The sequence below is a fragment of the Aythya ferina genome, assembly GCF_964211825.1.
Source record: "Aythya ferina genome assembly, chromosome: 9".
NCBI classification, from domain to species: Eukaryota; Metazoa; Chordata; class Aves; order Anseriformes; family Anatidae; genus Aythya; species Aythya ferina.
In genome coordinates, this window is record NC_140305.1 from 5,727,685 (window position 1) to 5,754,446 (window position 26,762).

General features: G+C 41.2%; 1 long non-coding RNA gene across 2 annotated transcripts in view; it reads left to right on the plus strand.

Moving 5' to 3' along the window:
• Positions 1-628: 628 nt before the first annotated feature.
• LOC311441082 overlaps positions 629-26,762 on the plus strand; it is a 79,836-nt gene continuing 53,702 nt past the window's right edge. For both annotated transcript variants that reach the window (XR_014695787.1, XR_014695788.1), the window contains exons 1-2: positions 629-740; positions 14,422-14,610. This is a non-coding gene — a long non-coding RNA (uncharacterized lncRNA). The remainder of the gene's footprint in view (positions 741-14,421; positions 14,611-26,762) is intronic.

The window sequence follows — 26,762 nt, forward strand, 5'->3', positions numbered from 1 at the left end:
CAAGGGTCCAAACATTCAGAAGAGAGAGGATTTTTAGGATGGCTGAAGGGTGTATTATTAGGAATAAAAGCATGAAATTGAGCAAAAGAAAATTTAGGCTGACTATTAGGAAACATTTCCTCATACAGTGTAGAGTTACCTCCCAGGAGAAATAGTGAAAGCCTCACGGTTTGAATGGTTTCAAAGAGCAGAAAAGTTTTGGGAATGGCTTTCCATTAGTATGTGACCCACTGTATAACCAAAGAGGTATTTTCCGGCTCCCCACTTCTCGTAACTGACTCCACGTTCAATGTCAAATCCATGAGTTAGTTATCAGGCTTAAACAATGCCTATAAAATTGGGCTTAACTGCAAGGTTATTTGGAGGGAAAAAAAAAAAAAGAGGAAAAAGGCTCTAAAACTGGGAATCATTAGAATCTCTGAGGAGATGGTTGCCAGGTTTGGAAGCTGAAGGTGAGACCTGGCCCAGGTCTGCACACCTGCCTCGTGGGAGGTCCGTGACAGACCACTAATGGCAGGGCCTTACCTGTCCTGAGTGGCCTCACCTGAGGTCTCTCAAACACCTGCCACAGTCCCGGGAGCCCTATTTAAGCCAAAACTAGGGGCATTTACTCTTTTCTTGAATGATGCTGCAATGGGGCTCTTTTCCAGCTCAATTATAGTCCTGTCCCCAATGAGGTGCTGGGTGCTGCAGCTGCCCAGGCCTGGCCCTGGAGAGCCCCCACTGCTGCTTGCGTGCAGGTGAGTTCAAGGCTGCAATTGCTGTTTGTGTGGAGAATGTTAATGATGATTCAGCTTCAGCACTGACTTTATAGCCTACTTTAAGTTTAGAAGGTTTTGGGGGATTTTTTTTTGTAATTTGTCTTGTGAAATCAATTTATGTCTGTATAGAAAGTGATCTTAGTCACAGTTGTTTGAATGCTCAAAATCAGATCCCTCGCTGAGGAGAAAAGGAAAGCTGCGTTGTCTGCCAGGTTTCAGGCTTGGATGGAGATGTGCTGAAGTTAAAATGTCAGCCAAGTGGGCCAAATCACAACCTGTGATAAACCCTGTGCTTCTGAAGTACATTAAAGATTGCTAGGCTTTGTCTGACTTTGGTATGAAATCAACCTGTAGCAGTTAGAGCCGCACTCTCTCTTAGCTTCCTATTTTTATTATGTTTATTGTATGCTAAGATTTTTAAAGTTGTTGTTCTAGTTGAGCATATACAGAAGTGAAAAATAGAATTGTAAAAAGAAGACATAAATGTGCTTTTGCATTTCTTAAAGAGCCTTAACCAGCCATGACCACTTTAAACAATCCTCTTTAGAGCCAGGGATGGTGTTTTGTATCCACACAGGTTGTAACATTTAAACTCATTATGTTGTAGTGCACTGAGGTCCACCTTTACAATAAACCTGAGATAAATATTTGCATTGAAGGACTTACATTTCCCCATTTCCTCCTTTGTAAGGATCTAGGGAATAAGTGCAATGTGGCTCCAGGAGGGGTGCTGCCCCTTGGCTTGGGCAGTTCTGAGTTCTTAGCGATTGTGCTGGCCTCTATCTGCCCTGCTGTTTTTCTGGTTATTTTCTGGTGATTGTTAAACATATTTTCAAATATTGCTTGTGAGAAAAGATCTCCCAGTATTAAAAATTATTTTTATTAAGAATAAACTAAAAACACCACCAAAAGGAAAAAAAAGAAAAAAAATATGCTGCCATCCTAGCCTTGTCCAAAGCCCATAGTCTGCATCAAGCATACAACGCAGAACCCCTTTCCAGTTGCTACAAGTTGGCTGTGTGTGCACTAATACTGAAAAGTTTCCTAAAGCCTTTCAGTGGTTTATTTAGAGTTCGGAAGAGCCAGTGTACTTCAGAAGTAGACGTAATATTCTAAACTTAGCTAAGCATAATAGCCATTGAGTGCATTGCTACAGCAATCCATGAAAAAGGCGAAATGAATACAAAATCCTTGTTAAGTTTCAGTGAATCTATCTTTGGTTACATTATATAAAATCAGGGTCAAATATTGAGAGTTGGCTGCTCTTTTTTGTTTATATAGCTCTACATTAGGCCACATATCAACTATATGCTCCTATGCAAAAGAGGTGTAATAGTTTCTGTTCAGTTCCCAGTGGACATTACTTCATTTAACAAAACTGTAAGTGCAGCATGTTTTGGCTGATTCTGCATGAGACAGGTGGAGGGAGTGAGCTTCATACTGCAGCTTTTACTGTAAAGCAGACTGAGTTCTTACCACAGATGGGAAGAACTGTCAGCTCCATTTAAAGGTGATGTTATTGGCTTAGTGGGACAATTATGCTGTAAATGCCCATATCCTGGATAATATCTGGGTCTGTAGAAACATGCTATATAGCATTTCTTGATTGATTGGAGACGATTTTTCATTATTATTGTTAGAATAGTCTATAAATCTATTTAACTGTCTAAGCTTAATAAGTAAATACATACATTTTCCAGCAGCAGTGGGAAAGGTGTCAAACCATATGTTGGGGTCACTGTTTAGGAGTCATAGATGTGACTTGGTTAATTTAATAGTCTTACTCTGCAAGTTGTCAAAGTCAATTGGATGACTCTCAGATTTCATTGCTATTTTCTGTCAGTAAAGGTACTAGAGCCTGTTCCTTGGCCATTGTTTTACAAGGATTATAACAGTAAAAGTGAAAATAATCCTGTTATTCTATAGAAATAGTTACTGCAAGTTTTCAGGTCATGGGTACTCAAGGTGGCTTTGTTACTTGGTTTTGAGAGAGAAATACTTGAGGAAAGGCACCTTTGCATTCCATGTAACTTATTGCAAATCTTGATTATATAATAATAGAGTACACCAATAATGAAATGCGGACAATTTATTGGTAATGTGTGATGGAAAAATACAATGGCCACAGGGAGATAGGAATGACTATTTTAAGATGCAAGCAGCCTGAGAAATAGAGTAAGTCAAGAAAAATGTGGCCTGATTAGTTGTTTTTTTTTTTTTTTTTTTTTTTGGAGGGGCAATAGGCTGAATGCATCACGCAAATGGACCACATACACCTGTAAGTTGCAGGAAATAAATGGAGTCTCTTCAGTAGAAGACCAACTCAAACAAATGCATCTGAAGCCTTTGAAAACCCATAAGGTTTTCTCTGCCATCTTAAATATTTCTTCCATTATTATGAGGAATTCCAGATATGCTGATACTATTTGCTCAGTGCTCGCATCATCCTTTTATTAAAAGGTCTCTTTCCAAAGAAAAGCCTATTTTTTTCCTCCCTTCTAAAAAGAAAAGCAAGAATGTTTGACAGCTCCTTTCTTTCTCTTTCCTCTGCTCACTATGCAGCAAATAATCAGTCTTGGTTGAATGACGTTTTAGAGAATTTGCAGTTGTAAATGTGTCAGTACTTAAGAAAAGTGTAAAATGCCTCTTACATTTGCATAGTTGGGAAATCAGAATTTACCTAAACATACATGTACATGTGGTTGATGAAAGCATAAAAATAGAACTGCTTTTGTAACAAGAAAATTACAAGGTAGCTTTTTGAAGGAATTGGGTGATTTACCTGAAGAAATTTTCATGAATGGTTGCCACTGTTAAGACTTAAATGGGCAGGTCCCAACTAAGCCCTTCAAGAGTGAGGGTGCCTAATTCTGGGTAGTGCTCGCTGACCTGGGCCTCAGACCCCTTCTTACAGAAAGGTCTCATCCTGCTTTCTTTAACTTTACTGCTACAGGATCAGGTATACTGTACTGCATCTAATTCACCTTCTGCAAATTGATCTGCAACTATTTTTCTATTTCTTTTTTCTTCTATTTTTTTTACAATATGTTTACCATTATTTCAGTAATAATGTAATAATATACATTGATTCTTTAAATACATACAGTTTAATTCTTTTCCCAGTGGCATCTCAGCAGGCTTTGCAAGCAGCAATCAATCAATATCCTTCACAAGGCCCCTTCAATCACTTTTTTTTTTTAGCTACGCAGTTCGAGAGCTGAAGGATAAGGGTGTTGAAAGACTTGCCCAAGGTCGCACAAGGAGTTGGTAGCTGATTTTTTTTAAATCCTAGACTCCTATTTCAAACTTCAGAACACACTGCCTCCATATAAGCGTGTTTTATATGTTTATGTTTTGGGCAGGGTATAGGAACAGTCTTGCCATAGTGACTTTCTGGGTCAGTGACTATTTCTTTATAAATTTTAAGCTTTTCAAAGCCGAACATCTGAAAAGTAGAAACACGAGGGATACTTCAGGAGTGTGAAAGCTGATGTAGTGAGGATGTAGATTTCTCACTAGGGGAAACCACTGACGTGTTCCAACATCATTTGGTTTTGCCACCAACCAACAAGCTAGTGATGGTGGCACTGACTTGGAGTCAGTCTGTGCGAGGTATTTGTTAATGTTGCTACAACAGATATTCATTCTAAACTACAGTTACCCACAGTTTACTCTGTTTATACAACCATTTAGTGGTTATTTATTAAAAATAAAATTTATGTATGGTTATTGGAAGTATATTTTGGCAGGGAAGTGACCCTAGCAGAAATATGTCTGAATCAACACTCAGCTAGCAGTCACTTTTTATGTTGTCATATAAAACCTTGTTAAATAATATTTTGTTTCTATCTTCAATTGCTGTTATGTAAGGCCAGTAATGAAAATCTCCCAAAGGATTGGTTAAATGGAGTAAGTTTTTCTGTACATTTTCTCCATAAAATAAAAAAAAAAATAAGCCAATGAGTGTCAACATTATTGCATGCACTTCAGGTAGGTAATAAACTTCAATAGGAAATTGTTTACATTCAGATTTTTGCAGGTAGAAAGGTCCTCTACATTTAAATACAATTTGAATGGCTTTTTGAGAACTACAGATAATTTGCATTCGGAAAGAAATTAGCTTGCATTTCAGTGGGACTACTCACATGCTTAGAGTTAAGTGGCTGACTGAATTGTTTAATGCTCAGAGCAGACACTAAAAATAGTATCTGCAGATGCTTATAATGTAAGAGAAACCTTAGATTTAGACAAGAAAGCAGTGCCAAACCTGATTGTACTTCTGATATTCTAGAGACATTTTTACTTTTTAATAATTTGTATTTGCCTTGATGGTATTTTAATATAGCAGAAATGTCACCATTTTTCCTCAGTTTGTGGTGTTTTTTTGTTTTCTTTTTTTTTGGTGGGCTGGGGGAGCCCTTAAAATAACTTCAGATGAAAGCCATTGGACTGGAAGCTGCTATGTAAAACTCAGAATAGGTTCCTATGTGATAGAAGATATTTAAATATACTAATACAGTTCAGTGTGAGGACAAAGTGGTTTCCATTTTGGCAATAGAACAGACAATGTTAGTGGAAACCACCCTGCTTCTCCTGAGTGAGAATAAAGGATGTGTTGGCTTGAAGGACAGAGCTTTTGGGAGTAAGAAACAATGCCCCTGGATTAGCAGCAAGCAGGTTATTATTTATCACATGTTTGGAGGAGGAGGAGAGGTGTTGTGATATGAGGTAACTGTGGTGTGCATATGAAGGAAGGCTGATTATTGTCAAGTCAGTCCATCTCTGTAGAGCTTACTAACAGGAGTGATCAGAGGGGTGCATCTTGTGCTTCTTGAGGCAAGGGTGTGTGTTTATGTTGAGAGAGATGTGGCTCCTCAGCCTGTGGAGTGCCAGAAGTAGGAGTGGTGGGGAGGTTTGGCTGCTCTTTGTGGGTGCAGAGCCTGCTCACAGGAGAGGGACAGTAGAGGTGCAGCCCTGCAACTACTCTTCCTGCTGCACTAGCTGCCTGCAAAGACTTGCAGGGAAGCATCTGGGGAGGCTGCTTGTAGTTCTAAGTGTCTGGATAACTCAAAAAGCAAAGAACAGTCATGAAAGGTTCTCCAACAAAGATAAACAAGGACAAATACTGTCCTTTTCTTCAAGCCTTGTCTGAAATTGGTGCGAGTGTCACTCAAACCTGCCTGAAGCCAATTCTTCATTAATCTGCTCCTTGAGTAAGGAGAACATGCTGTAGAGCCTTGGTTGTCAGGGGAATGTAAAACATACTAGCCCTTGGCTTCCTGAACAAAAAGGAGGGCAGTCCCTAGCTGTTGGGGGGAAAAAAGAATCAGGCCCTTGTTTTGGGGTAAAAACAAAGGAGCCCCCTTTGCTCTGGCTGGCTGCACTAGTCACTCTCTAGGCTTCACCCACAGTTACCACATGGCAATAGCTGATTCCCTCATATTTAGGGGATGCCCTATTTCTGACTGCAGAACTGTGGTCGTATGGCCAAGGGATCAGCTTGTGTGGCCCTAACAGGAATGGGCCCCAGTAATGCGCTGTGTCTTGTAGCTCCTGGCCCATCAGTGCTCCCTTGGGCACTCAGCCTCTGCAGGTGCTTGCTCAGGGACTCTCCCATGGGGCAGGAGATGTGGGAAGTTTTTGAGGGTCTCACTTCCTAGTCTCCAAAAGCTGTAGCACCTGGCTGTGTGTTTGCTCTGAAAGCCAGTGCTCGTGTTGAACCCTCCCACAGCAGCAGCAAATCTGTTCCTACCTCCTCTTTTCTCTTTGCCTCAGAGAAGTGTCCTTGTCCTGAGAGCTGCTGTGTTGGGTGTCTTGCTGAGAGGTTCAGCTTGTATGTGAGGGACTCCAGATCACTTCTGTTGCCTTGCCTTTCACTGCATTTTCACTGGAATGCATAGCCCTTGCAGTCCCTAGTGCTCTGTAAGAACCTCTTAGGAAAACCTAGAGGCATTGTGATACAAAGGAATAATCAATACTGCTAAAGGATATAACCCAGTGAGGAGAAAGAGTTTATTTTTGAGAGCTGGGACTTTTGAAACCTTTCAAAAACCTCTTACAAAATTGCTTGCTTGTGTTTGTAGCTGTTTCTGTAGTGTTTTTCACTCTGTACAGCCGTAATGTTGCACTGTATTTCTTAGATTTAGGGCGAGAGCTACATGCTGTGCTGTGAATGGAGTAGTGAAGGGGCCTTTATCCGCAGGCCATTGGGAGTCATGAAGTAAGTATTGCTCTTCGTAGCAAAACAAAGCGTGTGGTTAGGAGTTTGAATCCATAGCAAAGCTTGTCATTTGACCTGGATTAAGAGCTAATATGGGAGAAGAACATATCAAGTGATACAACAGCAAAAAAAGAGGGCCATTTTTTTTACAGCCACAGACATTGATTCCACTATACAAGCATGGCTTGTTTGTGTGTGTGTCTGGGTGTTTATTTACCAGATCCTAAACATATGCTGCTCCCTCCTTTCATAGTTTTTCCTACTCTACTGTAAAGCTACTCAGGAGCTGAGTAAGCTGTATTCTGGAAAAACACATTGCAGGAAATGGTATTTACCCTTTGATCTTTAGATCCTTCTGCCGCTGTGATATACAGTAACTGGTTTTGTCTTTGCTCAGTGAACAGGCTTTCTTCATTTAGATTTATGGCAATTACTCATTGCTAGTGGAAAAAGCTTTAGTGCCTTTTATAAAATAAATGGAAAACATGGTCTTTTTCCTTTATCTTATTACTCTTCATGCTGTCTGGAGACTACATTTTTTTTTTTTTTTTTAAGATATGGATTTCTTGGATTGCAAAGTATTAATTGTATTGGCTTGGCTGTAACCATCTTGACTTTGAAGTGTCATTCTTCTGTATGCAGCCCCAATGAACTCAAAAGAAGCCTTTGTAGAGTAATCTGGCTAAATCAGAGTGGACGTTTGCAGTACTTGTCCTAGAATAGGGTGCTCATGGACAGACACTTTGGTGTGTAGTAGCCAGTGGAGCTGTGTGTTTGCCTTGGGGTCCATCCCATCATGATTTGTTTGTGCTGGCATATGCTGGGGTGCTCTTCAATATGAGCAAGAAGGTCAGAAGCTGGGCTACATGTATTACATGATGATAAAGGGGAAAAGCTGAAGCAGGTGGAGAAGCCGATGGCCTCTAGTCTGGCCTGAAGTCTTTCTATTTAAATATGAGAAAGAGGGGACTGCTTGACTTCTCATTAAATCCTGAGGTGATGGCAGAAAGGAATTGCTGTCTTTGCCTTTGTTTCTTTATCTGCCTTTTTATGTTGGAGGCACCCTGTGATTGAGTGATAACCAGACTGTCTCCACCTGGGAGGAGCCAAAGTCTATCCCAAAGTGTCTCCATTTCCCTTGGAAATGCCAGTCCAATAAGTTGAGGTTTTTTATTATTGTCAGGAGGCATTCTGCACATTAGACATCTAGTATCATATAGGTCAGTGTTTGGAGTATGTGTGCACCTCTCAGGCACTCAGTGAAGCAGGAAACTTCAGCAATAGAGTGGCAATTGATGGCAGGACCATGTTTCACTTTTTTCACCTCTTAACCACATCCTCTTCAAAATTTCACTGAAAGAATAACTTCCAGTGTATAAAAATGTTGTGTGAGAAATCTAAATGTTTTAGAGTAAAGTTTGTGGTGAAGTTCTGTCACTTGCACCTGTATCCAGTTATAAGGCTTTGTATTAATGACTTTTAAAGACTTGTATGCTTTCAGAGTGATACTTTTTTTTTTTTTTTTTTTTACACAATATAAAGGATGTAATGAAGGGAAGACCAAAGAAGAAGAAATGTAGAGGTATTTTTTTCTACCCAGTCTGATTCAATTATAGAAGCTGTAGATGAGCACATTTTTATAATGTCACTGCAAGTCTTTTATGAAATTAGCCAAATTAGGAGAAAAAACAACTTTCTGTTGTATTATTTATCATCTGGAATTTTATCTGTATGTAAATACACCTTGAAATAAGGAACAAGTAAGAAATCAGTGAAAAACTCTCCATAATTTTTCTGCATTTTGATTGCTTTATTTGCTAGCCCTGATGATCTTTAATCTCCAAGATCTACAATCATGCAACTACTTCCTTTTTTAATAACACTTGCACTTGAATTTTTTGAAGCATAAAAGAAGCCTTTCTATACAGCTGTATGCTTTCATGAAGAATTAATGACTTGATAAACATTAGACTGATATTGTTTATGCAAATGCAGTCAGCCCCCTGAAAAGAAGGCCAGGTTGCACAGCGCGTGCATGATTTACTGTAAGAAAAAGAAAATATTTCTTTTTTTGTAGGAAAACAAAGAGTTGGTTCCATGGCATAAACACAATAATTTCATACATAGAAAATTCTCCTGTTAAAGAGAGCTTCCCACTACTGTTCTTTTCTTCTTGCTAAGAATTGATAAGAGGCAAGTCCAAGCAGCTTTCTGTAGCTGTTCATGGGTCTCTTAATAGACACAGCTTGTTAATTGATTTTAGATACTGAAATACCAGCGATGCCTAAAAGTAAGGGTAATTCTTTTGGCTGCTGCCTTCCTAAAGTGGGCCTGTTAATCAGCACTTTATGTGGAAAGCTGGAGAAGGCAAGGAGGAAGAATTTTAGATTTGTATGTAGTGTTTTTGTTGTTTGTCTGTAGAAGAGCAGCTAAGAGATGCCTTTTACTTCTTAGAGTTCAGGAGGGGACTCTGAAATACCTCATACGGATGGTTCTAAAACTGTGTGTCATACCAGAACAAGGTGTGATGTTGACAGCAAGGGATTTCAAATGTGTTTTCAATCTGAAGGCTACGTTTGTGAGGGTCTTTTCTAGCAGCCTGGTTTTTGATCCAAATTTTGTTTGGGGGCTGTTAATTGTAGGCATGGCTTGCAATGTTCTTTGCCCCATGGATTCCTACCTGTCATCAAGGTCTAAATGTTGCCCTTCAGCTCTAAATGCTTGGAGGCTTCTATGTGTGCTATATTGAATTACCTATAGTGTTTTGTAGTGTAAGCCCTGTTCAGGTCTCCTCACAAAAAAACAACTCTTACCTAATGTCTTACCTTTTGCTTTTGTTTTCTGTGGTGTTATTTGAGATGATTTCTTGCATACACTTCCTGAACAATACTGGGTTGGGGGTCCTGTGCTTTTACTATATCAAAGCTGGATACTTACAATGCTTCCTACTGATCAATGTTTAATAAACTGAGTGTATTTATGGCTGAAATCCACTTTTTTCTTTTTTTTTTCTGAGATGCCAGAAACCATCTGGTCACAGCAGGACTGAGTTTAGCACTGGCTAATTTTCCTGTCTTTCTGGACACTCGCTAATTTACTCCAGGTATGAGCTCTGTTAAAGCTCATACCGATGCATTTCTGCAGCTCTGGTCAGTTATGCTGAATAAAACTAATGTTAAACATTAACTAATGCTATGATGGTCTGCCCTATGACTGTAAGGATGTGAACATCAGAGCAGCTGTACAGCTTTGGACTACAGGTACAGCTTGGTCATTACAACAGTGACCAGAACTGGCTGCCTGCAGGAAAAATCCCTGAATAGGGCAAGTATGAAAGAGTACTTCATGCAGACACTATTGATAACTTGCAACTCAGACTTCTGAAGCAGAGATGTGTCCTTTATTTTGGTAACTTTTTGATATTTCTCTTCCATTACCTTGTGCAGTCTCCCCATAAACTTGCATAAACTTTGATACCTGCAACATCCCGTATCACAAAGTACTGTAATTTAACTATAGGTTGTGTGAGGCACCTTTCAACTCTCTGTTTTGAATATACCACTTCTAAGTTTCATTTACCAGTCCTTAACTATTATACGGTGTGAGCCTTTCCCACCGCTATTGTACCTTTTTTTGTGTGTGTAAAACCCTACATTGTACATAAGATGTAGCTGCACCAAGTTACACTGTGGTGGATTGGCATTCTTTTTACCATATTCTGTTCCTGTCTCCTAATGCCTCTGCTGCATCTTGCTGGGGAGTCAGATCAAAGGATGCAGTCGGGATGCTTCCATTGCAGAGTGTGGTGTTTGGGAAGCAGCAGCGCTTTGGTTTGTGAGAACTTGCTGAAGGACTGGCAGTAGTCAGGCTGCCCTGGCACTGTAGCTGTGAAAACTAACTGTGGAGTTGCTTCCGCTAGAGGCTTTCTGGTACTCTGATTTATTTACCACTAACTCTAGCATCCTTTTTCCAGTGTGCAGTCCACAGTATAGACATACACAAATCATATGCTGGTCACGGTACTGAGCAGAAACTAAATAGGGACTCTTGCTTTTGTCATTGGCAGGAGAATTCATTCCCAATTTGACATAGAACTCTCAACAACTTATAATAAAGCTACTGTGGTAAAATAAGTCCCACCTGTACGTGCTACTTGTGAAAGCCATTGCACTCTGTACTGTCAGGGACAGTTTGGGCCCTCACGAGTCTACCACATGACTAACATTTCTTTAAATGGAACAAATGTCTCTGGGTATGAAGTCAATTCATGTCTAGTATTACTTCATACATTTTTGGGATGCTCACACTTGATTTATTTGCATATTAATTATAGTTCTCATCAATTAATTATGTTCAAATGCATTCTATACATTCAGGAACGTGTGCTGGGTTTTATCTTCCTGTTCAAGTACATCCTATTGGCAAATGGCAGCATTTGGGAGCAATAAAATTAAATGGAACACAAACACAACTTAATTTTCCTGGGTATGGTTCAGTTTCTTGACAGACAGGGCCAAAGTCTTTTATCTTTGCTGTTTAATAGGGAAATGATTAATATTTTAAATGATAGTAGAAAAATGAAAGGCTTATAGTTGCTGTGCGAAAGCAGCTGAAGTTCTGCCTGGTAGTAGCTGGAATGATGTAATGAGAAAGGACAGCTTGTGGCTAAGCACAGTTCAAATAAGCTTGAGCAAATTGATTCTTTTTTTTTTTTTTCCATGTCTGAATGTGAGAGAGACTTTTTTTTTTTTCTGGTTGTAAATCATGGAAGAAATCCAGGAAACCTATTGCTGGTGTCAAAAGTAATTGTGTGTTACTGGGGCCATTCTATTGGTGCTCTGTCTGTATGTATAGTATGTAATGTATAGTATGCAATATGATTGTTAGCCTCTCCATGAGGACAGCTATGTCAAGAACTCCTCAGCAAGATTTTGCTTTGTTCAGTGCTCTTCTGTTGGTGTGTTAGACCATTTCCCACGGAGTTGTCTCCATTTTTATCTTTGACAATACCTACCATTCTGAATGTAGATGTAATAATAAATGAAAAAAAACACTGATCAATAGCCAGGTAGCAGTTCTGTGCTTCTGATAAAGTTAGCGTGAGCAAAACTTCTGTTTTGAGCTCATAGGACTTAATTCTGATCAACCACCTTGTAGCTGCTGAGGTCTGTGTGTGGAATGTGACTCTCATATGTAAGTGTTGATGACTTGTTCTCTAACAGTTGTTGATTTGAATGACAATGGTGATACGCTCAGCAGGGCAAATCCTCTTGCACACATAAAGCTGTGCTGCTGTGCTTCAGAATCCTCTTATAACTTAGCAAATCTGATAAGGGAAGGTTTGAGTCCCATATTTATCTCATTTTTTCATTTTTAATTCCAGAATGACTGTGTAAAAGCAGAACTAAGAACAGCAGAATAGTCTGTTGTATGTTGCAGTTACTAGTTCATACAGGTCTAAGCAGTGGATGTATAAATAACCAGGTAGTATCCAAGGCTTTCTGGAAACTATTTCAATTTCTCACTCCAGAAATATTTCTTATGAGCAATTCAGCTTGGGAAATTCTGGATTTGTTGAGACTCTCAAAGTTCCCCAGGAGTATTTCTATATGCTGATTAGTTCCAAAACTGCTGATTTGATGAGATGATATGGGTTATTTTTCTGCTGCTGGATGCCATTTGTTTGTATAATATCCCCTGATGAGTTTCTTCCTGTTGTACTGGAGAGAAAGGTTACAGCAAATACTGGGATACAAAATCTGGTGAAATATGGAATATATTTTTGCAATGTCTACATTGTGCATATTTGACTATTCGCCCTTCCTGAAGCTCAGCTGGCTGTGTGGGCTTAACCTGGGAAGTCCATGAGATGAAGGCTATTGGAGTGCAGGGCAGGGCGGAGAGAAATGAGCTATATTTGGGTGAAGAACAGTGAGTGACTGACCTGTATGGCACACCAGAACACAAAGTATTTTTAATATCATCAGAATTAGTCTTCCAGTCTTAAGTGTTATGAAATCTGAAGGTGTGTGTTTCCATATCATAAGCATAAAGTTCAGGATGAGTATATGTGAACTCAAACCTGCCGTTCATAATGTGAACTAAACACTTAAGATACAAATTTCTATCAATGAGCTTGTGCTGTTTTCCAGGTGTAGTTCAGGTTGGCAGGTTGTCTCTGTAGATGGCTATGAGATGGGTTGAGACTTGTCTCCATGTAATTTCCTTTAGGCTTGGGAAAAGGCATGGAACAGCAATAAAGGGCTCACAGATACCTTATTCTGGTAAGGGAAGGATTTTTTTTGTAGTGCTAGCAGTGTGAAATGAATACTTAAGCACTCATAGTACAGCTTCAGAGGACATAGAGACATTGCAGTACTCACTCAAAAGATGTAGATTCAAATCTAGTCAGACAGTAGAGGTGGCTTTAGGATTCTGACTAACGTTGCAACCCCATGAAGACAGGAGACTAACAGTATCACTAGCAATATGGCCAGATTTGTCCAAAAAATTGCTGAGGAAATCCTCAAAACCTGTCCAAAATACGTATCTGCTGTCACCTTGAGATTAGATAACTTTTTGAATTGATTGTTTGGGGCTAACTTAGCAACAAATATGCTCTTGAGTAAAAGTATAAAAACTAAAAAATCTTCAGTCCAGTTCCCACCTGTCCTCTTCCCTTCCTTTCCTGTGTGTTCTGGATGACCAAAGGGACGGTGTCTCTGAAAGACATGTCTGTAAGGGAACAGAATAAATATTAGCGTTGCTTTTATGAGCTGGAAGGAATTGCCTTCCAAACTGCAGGAGATAAACATGGCAGAGCTCCCTGTTGCCCAGGAATTCAATGTATTGTGGAATATATGCAAAAAAATATTGCATAATAGTGTTGTGGATGGGCTGGCTATGCAGCTGGAGATTTTATGCATTGTTAAATGTTGGAAGATGCCAGCAGTGCTCAGACTGCTGCAGTATTCGTACAAGGTGCTTTTCTAAATTGGCTGCTTCACTAGACTGACAGACAGGAGACTAACAAAGATTTTTAAATATAGAGAGAGCTTCTATAACTGAAACTTTCCCCAGTCCACATTGAGCCACTATAGCATAGTAGCATCTATGTAGGTTATTAAAAAAAGTTATATATACAAATGATGTTAAATAAAAACTTTGTTGGCTCAACTACATGGTGCCAAAACAGTTGCTGCAGATGTATTAGGTGACTGAGGCTGTAGCTCATTTACAGTATTAAGTCCCTCTATTTCCCTGTGTGGCCTTGGAAACAAGCCCACTACATTTAAAGGGGAGCCCATATTTACTTCTGTGCTTATTCTGTTTCCACATATTCTCTCAGATCTCTTGTGAGGGGAAAGGATTGAAAGTAACAGACACTTAACATGATGAAATATAACATGGAATTTTCTGATTCAGCCTCTGTAATTACAGTTTATGCAGGAAGAAGCACTCCCAGGAGATTCCTGCAGATAAGCAACAGGAATGATGGTGCCTCTTTATTGCTGTGTGGAATTGTGGCGTTTTCCATGTGCTTCAAGGTTTCAGATAATGAATCTGGAGGCTGCTTGTGCTGCGTGCACTGCCTGACGTGGGACACCTCCAAGGGGAACATCTTAGAAGGTACTTTCATTGCCTTCATATAGCTCTCACTTAGGTGTGGGCTGTGTTCTTGCACTGGGTAACAGGAGTCAATTTCTGATTGACCAAGGCTATATGTGGTGTCAGAACTTTGTGGGGTTGGTCTTCATGGTGCTTTAACAGAAGAATGACCAATGCCGATTGAAAACAAGCAGGTGAATTGATGCACATGCACAGATATGTTAAATTACCACTTTCATAGAAAAGTACTGCACGTGGATTGCCAGTTCCTCTGTAAACATTCATGACTGGTGATATTTTTTTAAATAGATTTTTGACTCTGCTACAGCATTCTGTGTTGCCCAGCAGTGTAAGTAAACTGTATTTAAAATCATATGACTTGCGCAAAAAAAAAAAATAAAAATTGAAGGTTTTGATGGGTTTTCTGGTCTTTGAGACTTTATGGTATGCCGGAGTCTGGAGACTGCTAATTCTCTGGCCATGAGAGTTAGACTTTGTTTTTAAACAAACAAAAAATCTGTTTTGATTTGCATGCAGTCCAACTGCTGGAAAAGCTCAGGCAATTCCAATTAAAAAAAAAATAATTAAAGAAACACAAAGCATGCACTCAGACTTGGTGATAGAATAGGGAAGAGTGTACCAAATATTCGAGTGTGAAAAGACCACGCCTACCCTATGTATAATTTCATAGATTTGCTTAAAAGGAAACTAAGTATATCTATCATCTTGTAGTCTGGTCCTTCACAAGCATATGTCTATGAGCATGAGTGGCACTTGCCCTGTGCGGAACCAAAGAATATCCTGAGTTGGAAGGGACCCACAAGGATCATCAAGTCCAGCTCCTGGCTTGCTCAACACTGGACCACCCAAAAGTCAGACCATATGTCTGAGAGCATCGTCCAAACGCTTCTTAACTCTGGCAGGCTCGGTGCTGTGGCCACTTATCTGGGGAGCCTGTTCCAGTGCAGACACCATATGCACTGCATGCAGATCTTTTGATGTTTCAGAGCTGGGTGTCAGTGGAATTCTCAAGGTGCCTCACTCCCAGAATGTCCTTTGCACAAGTCTGTGTCACTTCCGTGCCCTCATAGGTAGCCTGATGTGTTTATGGGGAAATAGTAGAGTTTGCTGATCTAGGTACTTGCACTTAAATATACCCCGTACTTGAAACAAAATAAAAATGAGGGGGGGAACACACAAAACCAACTTGATATAAAACATATCACAAACTGATTGTGGAGGAAGGTAATTGCACTCAGAGGTGGGCAGCTCTTTGGGAAAAACTCTGAATCTGGCCCTCTCTGTAGCCACTCATCCTTTGTCCTCTGTTAATTAAGGTGAGGCTGGGGAAAGACACAAGTTGTTACTACTCACGAACTTTGGTGTATTGATTTCATGTGCCGAAGAGTCTGTAGTAACTTTTTTTCCCCTGTTTTTAATACTAGCAATGTTACTGGTTTGTGTGAAACTGGAAGTTGGAATGAATGTGAGATCCTTTTGTTTGCATTAATTTTCCACTGGTACATCTGCTGTGAAGTCACCAGGGATTTACACTGTAATGGAGACCTGCCTGTCAGTGAAGCAGGGGGGTTCCCTGGGTAACCCTTCTTGCAGGAAGGGATAGAGGAGGGAAATGGGCAATGCAGACTCATTTTAGCTTCACATTAGGATTTAGAAAATGAGGCAGAGGGGAGGGCTATCTTTTGATTTTTATTCTGATTTTTTTACCTAAGTTGCTGTGGGGCAATTTTTTTGTTATTGTGATGAATCTTATTTTGCCTACCTTAGTGTGCAAAGGATACAAAAGTGGGAAAGGTAAGAAGAGTATGTTGGAATTTCTTTTCGTGCTTACTGACTAACTTCTTTTTCTAACTAAGTTGTGACACTTGAAACATAAGTCTTGTCTTTTAATTTGACAGAGACAGGCAACCGTAACACATTGCCCATTTTGTGGCTGCCTGCTAAATCTTATTAATAATCTTATTAATTCTTCTATTTGTCCATCACAGAAATGGTTATGCTTCTTTTGCTATGGGTCTGCAGGGAAAGATTAGATTTGTGAACCCACCTTTCTGCAAATTGATGGAAAGACAGTTGTGCTTCATTCATTTTGAATGACCTGGCATACTGGAGGCAGTGGGCTTCAGCTTTTCACCTGAAAGTGCTGATGGTTTCACAGTAGCATGTGAGAGCTGGAAGTCTGGTCTGAAATGAGTGCTTATACAGCTGTAATTAGGCCATCCAGCTGCCCTGTAGCTGAGATTTTTTTTTTTCCTCCAGGAAATTGAGAATTCACCTTTGCAATGGCTTGAACTCTCAAGCTTGTGTGTTTTCACTTAAGTGGTTCACAGTATATTTAGTTATTTGTGAGATCAATGCAGTGCTTTGTTCAAGTTTCTGGGCTATTAAAGACAGTTGATTTACTTAGCCATATGCTTATGCTAAGCCTTGAAGCTGGAGTAGGAGCAGGTAACCTGGAGTCTTCACTCTTCCTGATGCTCTCAGCAGCTTTCCTAAAGAGGAAGGGAAATACAAGCATACAGGTTTTTGATGGTGTTGCTGCTAATTCTTCTCTGCCCAGGTGTTATATGTGCAATGAATCATCATCAGTCCAGGGTGTGACTAGCATGTTCAACTACTTGTGTTAAGGATGACTTTTCAGTTGCATGAAAGGAGGAATTTAAAAGAGGCTTTAAAAGGACTTTCCAGTTATGTAGGAAATATTAATACAATCTGTCCATTTTTGTAATATCTTTACGTGTCCACTTTAAGCTGGATCCATTCCTTTGGATAAAGACAGATTGCACTGGTTTTGGTGGAGATGGGTGTGAGAAGTGTGGAAAAGGAAGAAAAGCTACTGTGACAGGAGCCTGAGGTGCAATGCGTGAGGAAGCATGTGGCTCTTCTGGCATTGGTCTGTTCTCACCTGGTTTGATTCCCTACATGCACTAATGTGTGGGATCAATAAGTTATGTTGATTTGTGCCTTAGTCGAAAAAAGGTATACTTTTGTATCAGCTATCTGTGGGGCAACCCTGCTTGTAACTGCTATGCCATATTGGAAATGAAGAAGGCTTTTCTGTCTTTGCTGTTCCAGAAGCAGACAATGGAATGGGAAATTGCTGTGGCTGAGAGGAGATCGGCACTGCTGCTCACTGCTTGCTTTAATCAGCTTGCTGCATACCCACACTGTGAACTAAAACAGAAGTCTTGGACTCATGGCACTAGCACAAAATTTTTCTTGGGGAATGTAGATAGTTACATGATTCAGTGCATAGGTACCTGGCATCTCAGCTGCAGTGCAGCCCTCTCTACATCTAAGTTGCTGCTTTCTGTTTGGGAAATCCTGCCTCTTGTTTAGGCTTTGTGCAGTTCTGTGTATGAATTCTCTACTGATATTTTTGGGCAATGGCAGGCTGGCACAGCAGTGCCTTGATTCTATTCAGTGTTTTTAAGCGCAATGATTTGTCATAAATGTAATTCTTAAACATTGTTTCAACATTTCAGATGGCTTTGTTTAACATTATTGCTGACATGTCATCAGTCCACAACATTGCATTTTGTGACATACTTAGAGCAGAACAGAAATCTGTTTGCTTTTGTAATGGTTCCTGCACCTCTGCCTTCTTGCCAGTAATAAAGCAACAGTCTGCCTTGGCCCACCTGATGCTTTCTGTATGTCAGAGGCCATGTATCTCATGGACTTCCCTTAAAATATCAGGCCAAAACATTTGTTATTCAGAGCTGATCACATTCATTGTGGTTTGTTCTTGGATTTCGATTAAACCACTGTAGAGAATCCTGCTGTGGTGGAGACTCTCACCTGCTGCTCAGTTCACTGGGGCTCAGGGGAGTTAAGGTGGCTTACAATGTTGTGAGATGATAGGAGTAGGGGCAGTACCGCAAACTTCTTAAAGCATTCCTGCAGTGATTTACAATCAAAACCTAATGCCCCTCTTTCTTTTTGGTTGCTCACAGAAATTCAGTTAGAACTTCTGTTTTAAATTAACCAGTTTATAATCTCATTTGCCAATTAGTATTAAATTTTGGCAAACATGTAAGTGGCTTTGAGAGAATTAAAAACATGAACAAGGAACTATAAGAAGAAAAGTTTGTTGAAGTTGTATGTATAACTAAAGTATAAGGTAAAGAATACGCTATGAAAATTCAATTAAAATTTAACTAGAGGAATCCTTCAAAAATATAATGAAAATTTCAAGTGCACTGAAACAATTTTATGGAAGAAGCTGAAAAAGTATTTTGCATTTCAAAAGCAAATGAGATGAAAATTCTTTTTATAACAGCCACAAGAGCTATAAGGTAGAACTTAAGATACTGTGCATATCATGCTATTAAAATTAAAACCTTACGGAACATGCATTGATCAAGCATTAATACGCCTGCAATGAGCGAGTCTGAATAATACCAGATGATGAGTGGAGAGACTGAAGTGAACTCTGAAAGGTAAGAAAAGGAATAATGTTTAGGTTTATCCTGATTATTCAAAAAGCAGGTTTAGTGAACTGTGCCTTCCAGTGACCCCTTGTTCAGGGACTGAAATCTGGCTGCACTGCTCCCCCTCTGTGTCTGATGTGGTGGCCATGGAAGGGAGATATTTAATTATACATGGCATTTTTAAAAATCTGGCAGTGAATGAATTTGAAATGTTGCCAATGATAACACTCAAATAATATTCTTGCTGCTTCAGAGAGAATGAGTACCAGAGTGCCAGCAGATGCCTTCCTTTTAATTCCTCCATGACTGGCAGAAGCTGTTTTAAATAAGTAGAATGTAGTCAGACATTGAAGTCTGCTGCATGTAAAATGCTTTTTGACCTGAATAGGATTGGGTTTGCAATCAACAAAACATCGTTTGTATATGGATTTACCTGTGGCATTTCAGGTAGCCATTATCTTGCTTCTGCTGGCACCCGTTGTGCATCACCCACCTCCCGGTGCTCCCGCTCAGGAGTGGGGTGGTAGTATGGAGGTAGCGCTGCCCTGCTCCTTTTGTCTGTTCACTGAATAGCTCACCAGGCATGGATGAGCAGGGGCAAGCTTTTTACCTCATATGGGGGGGATGGTCTGTTGTGTGAGGAGCTCTCTAGTATGCTCCTCTGTGCTGTCCCAACATCGCACTTGGTATGGCCTGTTCTGGTCTAGAAGCTCTAAACCATGGAAAATTTTGTTACTCCCCTAATGGGTTTCCAGAGCTGTGCTTATCAGGTTTATAGAATTACAGCTCTAGTTTCATGCTGGGGTAACTTTTTTTTTTTCTGATGAATGCTTTATTGAGCAAAAAATCCAGCATTGGTTCACCTGAAGTTATCCTTAGATTATTTTATCCTAGGAAGTGGTTTCAGTTGAAGAAAAGAATGTTGTCACAGAGCTAGGGTGAGGTGTGCGGGTGCTTCCTTCCTATTCTTAAAGTTTGTAGACTCCTGGATGTTTTATGGGGTGTGATATAGGAGACCTCAGTTCAGATTCCTTCTGTCTGGCTGAGCATGGGAACATGAACTTGAATTTTGTCACCCCTGTGGTCATTCCAACCACTGACAAAATGCTGTTTGGTGAAATCAGTTCATCTTGTATTAAATATAAAATCCCTTATGTGTCCCTGAACCCCCTGCCCACCTTCCCCACAAAAACAAGTGAAAAAATACAAACAAAACTCAGCAAACAAACAAAAGGAAATGTTGCTGTAGAGAAAGGGTTTTCTTGACTAGAAACAAATGTTTTCACCTTATGTAAAACTTAGTGTAAGTTCGCTTTTGGGACTGATGTGAAATACTTCTGGCTCTTCATCTCCTGAGCCATGACATTGATTATTCACACACGTTTTTATTGTGGGCTGTGTTAGGCAGGCATTTTATGTGAGGTTTTATGTTTGGCCTCTAAGAACTGTGGACAAGAAGGGGAGGGGGGGGAGGGAGTCTACCTGATCTCTGTCCCTGGCAGATGCTATGAATAAGTTATTTACAGCAAGTGATTCACAGTCAGAAGACAGAGGAGAGATAAGCAGCTCTTTTTCATGGCCTGTATCTGCTGTGCCTGCCTGTCAAGAGATGCCCGTACAGGTTGGTTGAGGTTGGGATGCGGGAGAGGCTGCTTTTTTCTTTTATGTTAATGCACAGCAGAGGAGGGAACGGCCCTGTATGGAGCTGGCAGATCGGAAGATGTGAATGGCCCCTAGGAATGGTAGCAGTGCATCCATCAAGTTCCCTGGGTGAAAGTAGGAGGAAACACTTGAAAAACTTGGCAGTTGCAGAGGTCAGAGGGGAGCTGAGCTTTCTTCTTGGAGTGTTGATACTGTTGCCAGAACTCTCCCCGTGCCCCCCGATAGCTTTATATACCCAGAGAAAAAGTTGGTAACTGTTTAATGTTATTTCAGAGCCGTTTCTGTCTTTGGAAAGATGATGTACTGTCTAAGCTACAAAAACAAACACACAAAAAACAACAACAAAAATATACATATTTTAAAGTGTATGTTGTATTATATCACTATTTCAGGTTCTTCTTGGGATTTGAATGTAACAGTTTTCCAGAACTAAGTTTGGTCAGCTGTTAAGTCCTGGTGAGCATGCAGTTTTTCTTGCTAAATCCCATTATGTGACCTATGTCCTCTTACAGGCACAGAGCAGGCAGGACCTCTGCCTTGTTTTTATAAATCTTTCTCATTCAGCTCCTAAGGCTAACCAGGAAAGTGCCTGTTAATACGGTCAGCTGATTCCCATGCCTCCTTACCTCAATCTACTCCCAGCAGCTCTGCAGTGAGCAGGAAACTTCAGCTGTGTATAGCCTTCCTGTCAAGGGGCCGCTGCAGGGGGATGCCAAAGATGTTTCTCTGCTTTCCATGTGAACGCAGGGTCTCTTGCTGAATTTCACAGCAGTCTCCTCTCTTACTCCCCATGAAATCGCTGAATTGTGGGTCTGACAGACTAACTTCTGTGACTCTGAGAAGCTGGATCATATACTGGGTACTGTAACAGGAAAAAACACCCTCAAAAATAGGCTTACTGGTATTCGTGAAAATACCAAAGACTGCCTTTGTGAGGTTTGATGCTTAATTTTGCTTTTTCTAGATGCAGCTTTTATCTGACCCAAAGAGGTTTTCTGGAACACATTAAGTTGAACGTTCATCATAGTTGTCTCAGTGATAAGTCTTGCTGCATTTTCCATGACACGTGCTTTGTGTGCAATTCCCATTAATAGTTTTCCATTTAGAATTTTTTGTCGTTTATCTACACATATTTGGAGACAGACGTATAATTTAAAATTGTAATAGTGAAACGAGATGAGAACTTGAAAAAGGGTTAAAAGTGAATGTAATAAGATAATCTAGAGTTATGTTAGAAAGGATTAAAAGCATAAGATATATAAATCCCTGTGCCTCAGGGGGATAATTGATGGAGTTTAAAAAGGAATTTCCCTGATGGGTAAATTAGTCTATAATTGCCCCCATAGGGATTGCCTCCTTAAATGTCTGATACTGGTGTCTGCTGATACTGTGCTTGATGGACCTTCGAAGTAATTCAGGATGGCAATTCACATATCGTAGTTACTAATATAGTATTGTGCTTAGATCTATTTTTTAAGGGGCGGAGCTAACTTCCATGTAAGTGATCAGCATACATTTGGTGGTCAGCTAGAACTGTGAACTGCTACCTTTAATTACAGGCTAGATGTTATTTTGGGCAGGTAGGCAGAATGCTTTCTTGCCCAAATTCAGCAAAGATGTAACATTCTCAGTGAGAGACTCAACCTAGTAAAAGTCTGAGTTGAGACAAGTGAGTTGCAAACACTGCTGCTAGGAAAGTTCTGATCTCTCAGTGAAAGGTTCACTTCTTTGCACAGAGTAGTTCAAAAAGTTATTAATTTGTGCTTCAAAATAGATTTATCAAAATACAGTTTTTAAAAAATGTGCTTACAGAACAGCCATAGCCTAGCCATTGGTTGAACCGTGGCAGTAAGTGGTGCAAGGCACCCGCTTCTGTTGCTATACTGAGTGAGTACCAAGTGAGGCAAATGATGCTCTTGATGCCTTGGAAGATGGAGCCAGAGCCAGGTGGTGTAAAAAGCTTGAAGCTAAAAGGAATCAAAAGAGATAAGAAGACATCTGGGAAGGGGTGAGATGCCTAGCTGAAGGGTTAAGGAGGTGTAGAGGCATGGATATTGCAGAACATAAGTTATATCAGGCTTTTTACAATGACACCAGTTGTGGGGAAAAAATGTGCCTGTAAAAGCTGTTGGTTTTGTGTCATCTTTTAAGTATTTGTAGCTTGTTTCTGTGCAGTCACTTAGTAAAAGGCTCTTACAGGAATTTTCTAGATGAATGTTAGATGATGTCTGTGGATGTGGTCTACCTTGACTGTGGATGTGGTCTACCTTGACTTCAGCAAGGCTTTTGACACCGTCTCCCACAGCATTCTCCTCAAGAAACTGGCTGCTCTTGGCTTGGACTGGCGCACGCTTCGTTGGGTTAGAAACTGGCTGGATAGCCGGGCCCAAAGAGTCGTGGTGAATGGAGCCAAGTCCAGTTGGAGGCCAGTCACTAGTGGCGTCCCCCAGGGCTCGGTGCTGGGGCCAGTCCTCTTTAATATCTTCATCGATGATCTGGACGAGGGCATCGAGTGCACCCTCAGTAAGTTCGCAGATGACACCAAGTTAGGTGCGTGTGTCGATCTGCTTGAGGGTAGGAAAGCTCTGCAGGAGGATCTGGATAGGCTGCACCGATGGGCTGAGGTCAACTGCATGAAGTTTAACAAGGCCAAGTGCCGGGTCCTGCACCTGGGGCGCAATAACCCCAAGCAGAGCTACAGGCTGGGAGAGGAATGGTTGGAGAGCTGCCAGGCAGAGAAGGACCTGGGAGTGATGGTGGATAGTCAGCTGAATATGAGCCAGCAGTGTGCTCAGGTGGCCAAGAAGGCCAAGAGCATCCTGGCTTGTATCAGGAACAGCGTGACCAGCAGGGCTAGGGAGGTGATCGTCCCCCTGTACTCAGCTCTGGTGAGGCCGCACCTCGAGTACTGTGTTCAGTTTTGGGCCCCTCGCTACAAGAAGGACATGGAGGTGCTTGAGCGGGTGCAGAGAAGGGCGACGAAGCTGGTGAGGGGCCTGGAGAACAAGTCCTACGAGGAGCGGCTGAGGGAGCTGGGCTTGTTCAGCCTGGAGAAGAGGAGGCTCAGGGGCGACCTTATCGCTCTTTTTAGGTACCTCAAGGGAGGCTGTAGCGAGGTGGGGGTTGGCCTGTTCTCCCACGTGCCTGGTGACAGGACGAGGGGGAATGGGCTTAAGTTGAGCCAGGGGAGTTTTAGGTTAGATGTTAGGAAGAACTTCTTTACTGAAAGGGTTGTGAGGCATTGGAACAGGCTGCCCAGGGAAGTGGTGGAGTCACCATCCCTGGAAGTCTTCAAAAGACGTTTAGATGTAGAGCTTAGGGATATGGTTTAGTGGAGGGCTGTTAGCGTTAGGTTGGAGGTTGGACTCGATGACCTTGAGGTCTCTTCCAACCTAGAAAATTCTGTGATTCTGTGATAATACTTTTATATGAAGACCTGATACTCAAATGTTTTGTGCAGTTAATTGGGAAGCAGATAATCAGTCTGTGCTAGTTCTTGTGGATACCAGGAAGTGTAAAATTCGCACATCTGATTTTGCTACAGACATGAGATATAAAAGCCAGGTTTGATGAAAGATATGCAGGAGTTCATGAACTTTGTTTGTACTGTGAGTCAGCTTGGTCAGCCAACTGTCCGCACAGGCACAATCAAAGAGTCAGGTATTGCTGGCTGCCTGTTGTATCTGCCTCAGAGCATCAGGCATACGGAGTGCCACAGGAAAACATGGTGGTGTCCGGTGAGGCTTGGCTCTGGACTTGAGTTCTTCTGAAGACAGAATTACGAGCAGAGGGAAATGAAACCTTGGATTTGCTCAGAACTGTGGGGCCAACAATTGGAAGGTCATATGGAGTCAGCTGAGATGATGAGGATGGGCATATCTATGGCCGGTGTGGAACTTGTACGTTTGCTGCTTCCTCTGTTATTTCACTGCTTCCATCAGTCCCATCAAAGCTTTTATCCTAAATAGGAAGTTCTTGAAGGTAGGTAGCATAGGTGCATTAATGCTCAGGAGCATTCTGTGTTAGATTCAGGCAGAACATGCGGCTGCACAGCAAACTGGACTGCTAAAACTTTGCTATACAGCTAGTCATCCAGTAGCACTGCTGGAGTTACCACAGAGCACATCCAGTGCTTGCCTCCGCTTTCTATCTCGTGTAGAATTGACATTGTTTTTACAGGGTTGCTAAGACAATGTAACATCTGAAATTTGGCTGGGGTGGTAAGAGATGAATGTATTGCTAACTTGAGTGTCCTTAAACTGTAAGATTGAGAATGCGGAGAATGGAAGTTTCTCCTCTTTCTGCCCCTCAAACCATAAGGATGACTCAACCATAGAGTCTGCAGGTCTAGTACATGTAAATGAGAATGGGTCTTTTTACATAGCTAATCTTGCCACAGTAAATAATGTGATGCATTAGAATGTGAAAAGGAAATAAACATCTGCTGACAGATGAAAGGAAAGTCACTTTTCCTGTAGAGAAAGCAAAGAAACTTTGAGCAACTATCTTCAGGCAAGTTTTCTTGCAAACAAGTGTGTATGCATTTACACACAAATTTAAAAAGAAAAAAATAATGAAAGGAGTTAAAGGTTATTGAGTACTGCGAGTTTTAGCCATTTATCACAGGTGTTTCTGTAATTGTGATTCATGGGGAGCAGTCTGACTGTTCGATGGCCATCCGCTTCTGGCTTTGTGGAGTGCAGGTCTTGTGCTAGTGCTCTGGGCTGCACCATAAATCATCTCGGCTGACTTATACAGGAGCACTCTCGTATGTGCTCACATTTCTTTTTGCCCATAGTTGAATCTTCCCCGTTTCTTTGCTTTATCGAAACTTGTATTTCCTGCTGGGCAGTTAGTACACAGCTGCACTTCTGAAGCCCTGGGGAAGTTTTCAGGTGTGGTGTCCCTGCCTGTGAGGGCTCTGGCTCCTGCAGGCTTGGGAGGAGGGGATGGTGCAGGAAAGGATGGGTGGACTTGTGCACTCTTCTTTCTATGGGGTGCATGGATGGCTCTGAAGACTTAACTGGAAGAACTGACCCCTGTTATGTCTGAGATCTGGTTTCTCAGGCTGTATTGCTCACCTCCTTCCTTGTCAGCCTGATTGACCATTTCATCTGCAAGTTCTGCATTAATTCTTCTTGGCTTTACTGTTCTCTTCAAAACTTACTGTGGAAGAGCACTGGGAGTGGTCTGGTTGCCTTGAAGTGAAAGCGAAGTGTTGCACTGATTCCACTGGTAAAACAGGACCAAGCTCTAATAATCCAACTTTTAACTAGAATTTTTAATGTCTTTAATACAGAAATTTAGGTAGCTACAACAGTGTTTGTGGCAAAAGTAAACTGGAAATAGGCTTGGTTATTTAGTGTATCTGTTGGCCTATACAACTTGCGCTTAGCAACATGATAAAAGCAAGCAACATGGTAGGGCAACAAACATGGTGAAGGGTCTGGAAGGCAACATGTACGAGGAGCAGCTGAGGTCCCTGGGTTTGCTCAGCCCAGAGCAGGCTGAGGGGAGGCATCATGATGGCCTGCAGCTCCTTCACAAGGGGAGTGGAGGGGCAGGTGCTGAGCTCTGCTCTCTGGGGACAGTGACAGGACCCAAGGGAATGGCATGGAGCTGGGACAGGGGAGGGTCAGGCTGGGGGTTAGGGAAAGGTTCTGCACCCAGAGCGTGGTCAGGCACTGAAATGGCTCTTCAAGGCAGTGGTCACAGCACCCAGCTGCTGGAGTTTTGGGTGCTCCTGTGTGGAGCTGGGAACTTGACTTGGTGATCAACCTTCTGGGTCCCTTCCAACATGGGGTATGCTATGATAAAAGCATGGAGTTATCAATGTGTCATAGTTAATAATATCAGGTATATTTCCTTAGGCTACAGTCATATTTTAATAAATATTTAAAAATATATTGACTCAGTGGCTCTAAGTAGATTTTGTGCTTAATGTGGTATCAGCGATGTTAGGCAGAACTTTTGTCTTACATGAAAATATCCCAAAGGCTTTTGCAGTGAGCATCAATACACAGCCTTTTTTTTCCTGCTTCATTGTTGTCTTAAATA